Source organism: Haemaphysalis longicornis, unplaced genomic scaffold (assembly GCF_048455015.1).
Source record: "Haemaphysalis longicornis isolate Haplotype H1 unplaced genomic scaffold, Haemaphysalis longicornis Haplotype H1 scaffold_2, whole genome shotgun sequence".
In the NCBI taxonomy this organism is placed as follows: Eukaryota; Metazoa; Arthropoda; class Arachnida; order Ixodida; family Ixodidae; genus Haemaphysalis; species Haemaphysalis longicornis.
In genome coordinates, this window is record NW_027526295.1 from 77,512,737 (window position 1) to 77,520,877 (window position 8,141).

Genomic DNA, 8,141 nt, shown 5'->3' on the forward strand with positions numbered 1-8,141 from the left:
ATACAAAGTGTCACAGCTTTGAAAGCGCGGAGACGAGCTGCACTTTCCCGCACAGATCTCTGATACGACATCGTTCATAAAATGCTACAAGCAAATTTACGTCGTCGTCATGGTGTCCCACGAAAGCGAACAGAGCTCCGACTTTTGCGCTATGTTTTCAGATTTCCCTTATCGCGGGTGTGCCGGAACGTTCACTCTGAAAAAAAAAAGCGAAAAGAAAACTTTCTATTCCGCAGCGTCGTCGGTGCCTACTGCCAGAATATCTATGAGCGAGAAAATGGATCGCCGTTGTTTTTTGTTCCAACACTTCGATTTCTTCTTTTCTGTTCGGGAACTCAAAACTTTTCATCAGAAAATTTCGTGGAGACGTGCGGAAACCTGAATGGTGCAAACAGGGAGTGGGAACAGGCGCTGGCGGGTCGTCGCACCCGTCCGCTAACCGGCCCCGAAATTTGTAAGTTCAAGCGAGGGGGATGGAGTGGGTGAAGCCACTGACTCTGCTTTCATTAAATGTCCATGCAATACTTTTTATGTTCCAAGAATTTTTTTTATCACGGCTTTGGCCTTTTCTTTCAGCACGAGGATTGGAGATTTGGAATTGTGTGTACAGAAAAGCACAAATGCATAAAAACATCCAAAATAATATGTAGCGGGAGGCAACCACAAGGCAAGACTTTTGTGGCAATTTTATTATTTAGTTACGCTTCTCTCTTTAGCACGTGCTTTCTCGCTTTTTTTCTTGTGGATCCACCCCCTTCAAAATTAAATGACTATAGGCCGTCATCGAATTACATGCCTAGACGTGCCCAGACGTTCCCTGCGACATTGTTACCGCTTCCTTATCGTGTCCACAAAAACCAGAAACCAGTAGATAATATAAAACCAGCAAATGACGTCGGGTGGCATTAGAAAAAGGTAAGACTGAACTCCGAACAGGCGCTTCATATGAGATACTCGAACTCCGGAGTGCAAGAACATTTAATTCTACGGTGGGGGTCTAGCCCTGTAAAGATAGCGGTGGCGAGCTTGATCGGCCGAGGTAAAAAAGTACGCAGAAATCTCGAAAGTTTATTAATTTTCAATTTACTATAAACGTAACATAAAACCTATCAAGAAGCAATGTCTTCAGGCCCATGAATAAAAATACCTCGTGTAAAAAAACTCTGGTTGGCTGCTCTGACCTTCATGCCAGTAAGAACGGTGCAAAACGATACTGTCGCAAAAGAGGAAATGTTCAACACAATAACGCAACCACCGGAAAGAAATTAACACATGCTACATAGAAGAAAGTTTGTGTGAAGCGTATGCGACGGACCAAAAGCACAGGAGTTATATCTGGAAAGCAGAAGCGGATGCATTGCGCCCGGTTTGTGGTTTGTGTACTTTTGCCCCATTTCCAGAAACACAGTAACTCGAATTAGACGTAGAATCCTAAAAGGTTCTAAATTTGAGGACGACACTACGAGTTTGTTTGCCTGCCGCCTAAGCTGTTTTTCTGAAAGGGCATAAAACGAAACCACAAATGTTTAGGAACGTCTGCTCGTGGTAAGAAACCGTCAAAACTGGTTCGCGGCGTAGGTAATGCCCGAGGAGTATCTTTTAAAACAGTCTCCTTCCTTGCAGCAATGGGATCGCCCAGCGTATGCACCACCCCGCTTATTTTAGCGATCTTTCCAATCTTTCTCGTAAGTTCCGATCTTGCAAGGCCGGCGTTCGGGGGTGTTGAAGTGGGAACCGTGTCGACAGTCCGAGCCTCTCAGGGTGCCGCCATCGCCTGGGGTGCCATACCCATGCGCCGGCTGTCAGAACTCGGGGGTGGGTCGTTTACTTAACGGGGCAATATTAATTCGCGAATTCGCCCTTCTTGCTCGCTATGGGTGCGTCGGAGCCATAATTTATCACGTTTTTGCGAACGAAAGTGCAAGAAACAAGCAAAGGAACGTTTACACCAGATGACTACAGGAAAGATGCGAGGCCGGAGATGTGGGTCACAAAAAAGATTCTGCGAATGGGGGAAGTGTCTCAGCGAGTGAAACCTCGCGGTGAATGTTTCTTGCACTATTTTTTGTGCTCTACTCTCTTCTGTATCGCTCATTACGACGCTTTGTCTGACGAGCGGCCATTAGCCGCGTGTTGATTGATGTGCTTGTGTTCCCGAGATTGTAATCGCATTTTGTCGCTTCCCCCCGGCTGACGTGATGAAAAGGAACATCTATGTTTCAGGAAGGGCTGGTAAAATGTTATTTTTTATCGTTCGTCGGTGTGTTTCACGACGCTGAAAAGCAAGCTTGTGTACTTGACGACGCTTCTGCATACAGCTTGGTGTTCGGTAATGGGGGTTTGGCCCGACAGGCAGGATGCAACAGAACTAGGGGTCAACGGTTCAGCGCCGTCTTCACACATTAGAGGCTGTTTTGAGCGGCACACTGCCAAGTTGGTGCTCTGCATAGGAATGAATAAAAACGGCATGAAAAGCTTGCCCTGGACGTAACCTGAACCAGTGAAATAGTGCGTCCATATGAAAGGGGCACTGGAGTGAATTAGTTGCAGCTTTGTTCAGTTTGACAAATCTAACCTGTTATTTGACTATTTAGTAAAGGTATGCAGTTTAGTTTAACTATAACTAGCGGTAGCGGCCGGCGATGTTTGGGTGGGCCAAGTATACCATCTGGTATAACGCGTACGAGTTATTCGTTTGTTTTATGTAATTCGAACTAATTCCGGAACTAACTGTTTCGATAACTTAACTAGTTAGTTCTTCGAGGGGTGTACAAAACAAGACCTTTCGGCCTTTAGGAAATACGCTTGCGTTATTAGGAGAATACCCTCATCTCTTGGTATTATTATTTCTTGTTCCGTTCACAGTGCCGTCCAAAGGCAATCCATCGAAGTTTAGTGTAGCTGCGATTTCGCGATCCCTGGCTAGCGCGCGTTATTTGGAACTGCATTCTTCATCACCTTACCTAATGAATAAAACAATTATATACATGTATCGGAACAACAGACTAACCGAAAGAACAAAAACAATTGCTGAAACTGCAGAAAACTAAGAAAAAACGACGAAAGAAAGTGTGCAGGGGCCATAATCGAATCAGCGCATGTAGTATTTTTGAAAGATAACATATTAGGCCTGAATATCATGCAGAATGGTCGAAGTCGTCACTGTTTGTAACGGATTTAAGTTAATCCGCAGGAGAATAATTATCTTTTGCTAACCATGTGATAAGGAGTTTGTCTTTCCTGCCAATCTTTCATCGGTTGCAGCATAGCGGATACGACATACTCACTAATAGACAAACAATATTTGTCATCACGCTTAAATATATTACAAGCTGCTGTAAGATAAATCCTAAGGAAGACACCAAACTCTAAACGTGCAGGTTGGCTACGTGTTTAAATATAAAGCGCCAAGAGGAAAGCGTAAACAAGTATAATAAGCAACTTATAAAAAGCACATGATTGGGTGTTGTGTATGTATGAGGGATAAGGCGATAGCTAACTCTCCAACAACCAAGGTTGACGATTATCGATGCACAAGTGATGAGGATGGACTTCTTGGTGACTGGGGCTACTTTGTGTTAAACATTAGGGTAGGTCCGTACTGGCGACATCTACGGGCGTACGGGCGACATCTATTCTCTTCCCATAAATCTTCTCATGCGCTTGGCTTCTACATCTACATCTATACATTCCTACGGGCGGCATCTATTCTCTTCCCGTAAATATTCTCATGCGCTTGGCTTCGTGCTTGTCAGCGGCCCGAATGGAGGTCAGGGTGCATATTTTATACCAAGGGGCGAATCCGGATGTTACTTCTCCAATGGTAAGGGAGAAGCTGAGAGGCCGTAGATTGCGGATACGGGATCTCAAGGCTGTTTGAAAAGGGAGTTCAGATTTGGATCTGGTTGTATTCTATTGATAGAAAGGGTACGTCCCAGTAACTGGTGCCATTTGAATTCCCATTCCTCAAGCTACTTGGGGATAATTTGAACAAGTGGGGTGGTAAAAAATAAGAGAATGTGTACACGCATTTGTCGACTCTGTGCACACATTCAATGTTAATTTGTATATTGCATCATCATCATCATCATCATCATCATCACCATCATCATCATCATCATCATCATCATCATCATCATCATCATAATCATCATCATCATCATCATCATCATCATCATCATCATCATCATCATCATCACCACCATAATCATCATCATCATCATCATCATCATAATCATCATCATAATAATCATCATCATGTCTACGCCCACTGCAGTGCAAAGGCCTCTCCCATTCATCTCCAATTATCCCGGTTCTGTAGTAACTGTGACAAATTAATCCCCGCACAGTTCTTGATCTCATCTGCCCACCTAACTTCCTGGCGCCCCCTGCCACGCTCGCCTTCTCTAGGGTTACAGGGATCTTGTATACAGTTCAAAAATTGTTTGACTACAGTCGCTTACTACCGAAGGTTGTCCCGCTGCCTCAAAACACGCGGTGTCCCTTCAGATACCCGATCACAAAGAAGCTGAGAATGCATACACGATTGACAGGTTGATATCAGTACGGATCCAGGGAGTTTTCTGCCGTATCGCTGACTTGTCGTGGGTCGAACACAACCGCGCTCCACCGCAGACTTCCTGTGCGAAACCGGGGAAATAGCGCTCGTCAGTTTCGTACATCGGATAACCTCTTTCCGGAGAGCTGGAAAATTTTTGCGTTGGTTTGTTTCCGTCGCATACAACGATCGCAGACGGCCTGAGCGGCAGCTGCTCACGACTTCGTCCTTTCCGCTTCTTTCACCGTCTTGATTTACATCTACTGAGCTTTCGGCGCAGGTTACAGGTTCAGCTGGGGCGGTGTTCGTCATTCAAGCGCGGCTTGAATGACGAAAGGGGCGTGAAACAGGGTGGCCTGTTTCACGCTCCTCCCGCATTACCGTTTCGTCATTGTTCAGACTGCACGTTTTTTAGAATTTGTTACAAAGAACACATGGCGCGTTTGCTGAAAAAATCTCCGGGGTGTTTTTGAACATCGCCTGGGTGTCTAATTTTTCGCAGAGCACGTGTCATCGGAATTGAACGATACCAGGAGGCGAAGAAACATAGACAGCATTAAGATTTGTATCCGCAAGAATATACAATATGCGCCCCCTCAAGGTTAAGAGAATGAGCAGCGCAATGGATAAAAGTTGCTTACGGGTTGGCTTTTTCACATCAGCCTGCATGCCAGAGCACGAGCCTTCGCATTGCGTGTTCCAAAACTGTAGTACCGTAGCTGCTCAAATCCCAGTCGGGCTCGCTCCCTGTGTTGATGATCTGGATCAGCTCCATCGATCTACGCGATGCATGGTTTTGAACTAGTGCAACGTTTTTACGTCAGACTGAAGAACTGTGAGCTGACTTCAGGATAACGCACATTATGAAACGAACCGCATTTTCGAAGTACTCATTATTGAGATAGACAATCTATTTCCATCAGTATATCAGCAGGATGGTTAAATGTTTTCGAACCAAACCACGAAGTAGGCCATGTTTGCCAGCCCAGAGGGAAGGGGGGGGGGGGGGGGGGGGGGACTGAGTTAGGATGGCCCAGTTCATCTCAACCCCTTGAAGCACGGATAATGCGCCCCTGTTTCCAGCTCGAGTACATATAATTTGTTCAAGGTTAAATATTATTACTGAATGAATCTATCAATCAAAGCAACCTCACCATTTCCTACTTTAAGGCGTCTACGTTTATTTTGTGAACATAACTGCCGAAAACTGCCTGGCATTTTTATCCCGAAATAAATTATTTTCTGTTTACCGTATTACCTTTACTGATTTTAACTGATATTCCGTTAAGTAAATGCTGTTATATTTATTCTGCTTGAAATGTTTTTGCGCTAGTTTTTGTCATTGTGATCATTTTGTGATAAAGTAATGCGTATTGGTAATTTGTATAGTCATGTGTTTTTTCTCATTGCTATTTCTGTGCTCTGAAGTATTCATTTTTGCGCCAAACGTTTCTTTTTTCTTTTGTTTTCTTATTTTCTTTTCTTTCCTTTTTTTTCCTTTTTGTCTGCTAATAATCTGAACAATGAATGAAATGCTGGTTTGTTATAGTGTATAAAGTAATATTCTTTAGACGTATTTCCCCCGGTTTGGTGCATTTATTTGTAAATTGCACGCTTATTATAAGGCTAAACCGCTAATTTGAATCACTTGCCATACATTCAATAATTACAGGTCCCCTCGGCAGTGCTTCACTTTGGGACCTCTTTCTGTATTACTCCAATGTATTTGTATACTTTGATGAACTTAATAAAATTTGATTTGATGTTGACTTGATTTGAAGGCTTAGAAACGCGACGAAGTCTACAATTCGTTTGGACGTTTACACTTCTAGTGAACAGATCTTTCACAGTCAGACATGAAAAACGTAGGTGCAACGAAATGTGTCGACTTCTTAGTGGTTGTGTGCTGAGATATTGCTCGCCACGTTCGCGTTATGCACGCTAACGTGAACAGGTTAGAGATGTGCCACACTTCAAAAAATGATACAAAATTTCTGTGCATAGCGCCTCTTGCAGTTACTTGAAGTGCCTGGAGACATTGCAGGAAAGAAGAAAAAACAGGTTCCACGTGGAAAGTATCTCACTTTCTTGGAACAGCGAAAGAGAGGGAGAGCGACAAAAAACAGTTGCCCTTGATAAAGACATATTGGAACGCAGGCTGTTTCAGATGCGTTGCAGAACGTTGCTTAAGACGAAGAAAATTTCAAGGAAACGCAGTTGTGCGAACAGTTTCTTTCCTTGGAAATGCTTTTTACTCCCAAAAGAATCCGCGAGTGCTTTTCTCTGTTCCAATATATCAGTTTACAAAAGGCATTACTCAAGTGCAAGGAATCGAACTTTGCGAGGGGGCATCCAAAGAAAAATTTGACATTTCAAATCTCCAGCATTTTGGATTTGAGAATAACCTGTTACTGGAAATAAACTTCTGTTTTAACCTCTAAGAGAGAAAATTAAAAAAAAATACTTACATATGATGCACCGTGTCGGTAAAAACGGTCTTGGATTAGTCAAATCACAAGTTCGACGTCAGTCCCTTCAGTCGATGATAAGTGTCAGCAGGCTGTAATCGCTTTTAGTCCCTGGCGCTGTCTCAAAGCTCAGTCCAGTCGATTCACCGCAGCACGTTCTTTAGTTCACGGCACTGTCACAGGCACTGAAGCACTACACTACCTGCGGACGCCTAATTAAACAACGAAGCATGACATGCCAATCATCCACTTCAAAACGGAAGAAAAGGGGCCTGAAAAATATTGGAAAAAATATTACGGTAGCCATTTGCGTTTTACAAGGTTTTCAACCATCCTTGAACCGCCTGAGCTGATCGGGAAGTTCGAAATGGGAAACCGACAAAGTGTTAAGCAATCGCACCGTGAAATAGGTGCGCACCTCCGAGGCTTCAATTCATAAAAACCGCGCGCGACTCAGCGAGGCGGCTGCTAACGCGCCAATGCCGCCGAACAAAACACGAGCACGTCTCGGGAAAACTCCGGGCTCGGGTTTTCTCCCGGCGTGCAGCGGTCGGGGATTGTGGCAGTATAGCTCGCCAGCGGCGGTAGCGGAGTCTCCCCCGGAGGCGGGGCGTTGCGTTTCCAAGTCTCTGACATCGAGCGCTTTGGCGCGCCTGCGTGGTGGATAGCGTTCGTGATACCGCGGGGGAGCCGGAAAACGGCCGCTCTCGCAGGAAAAGAAGCTCCCCGGACGTCCGGCCGTCTACGCCATGCGAAGAGGGAGCAGGACCACGCAGGCTTTTCAATGACAGGACGCAACAAAGCAAAAATGGCGAATAATTCCACTCCGGCGGCATCCGTAAAAAAAAAAGCGAGCGCGGGTTCTCTTTCGTTCGTGTGCTTTTTTATTTCTTAGCCTCTTTAAAAAAAAGAATGAAAAAAAGACGGCAGGGAAATGGGATTAGGCCCAAGCCGGTTCTCGTTAGCGAAGATTTTGGAGCTTAAATCATCTCACCGCATGGTGGTTTAAAGGTGGGTCGACCTGTTGGGGCCGACCTAGAAAAGTGCTCCTGAGAGAGAATTCATAATCGCCTTAAATAGGGCCGCGACTGCGCGGTCGCAAGCGCAGCTGGCAG

At 44.8% G+C, this 8,141-nt stretch overlaps 1 protein-coding gene across 1 annotated transcript in view; it reads right to left on the reverse strand.

The window, feature by feature from the left end:
- Positions 1-7,714, reverse strand: part of LOC144169004 (uncharacterized) — a 31,466-nt gene extending 23,752 nt beyond the window's left edge. Inside the window, exon 1 of the mRNA XM_077698005.1 lies at positions 7,027-7,714. The gene's annotated coding sequence lies outside the window, so the exon portion shown is untranslated. The remainder of the gene's footprint in view (positions 1-7,026) is intronic.
- Between the last annotated feature and the right edge of the window lie 427 nt (positions 7,715-8,141).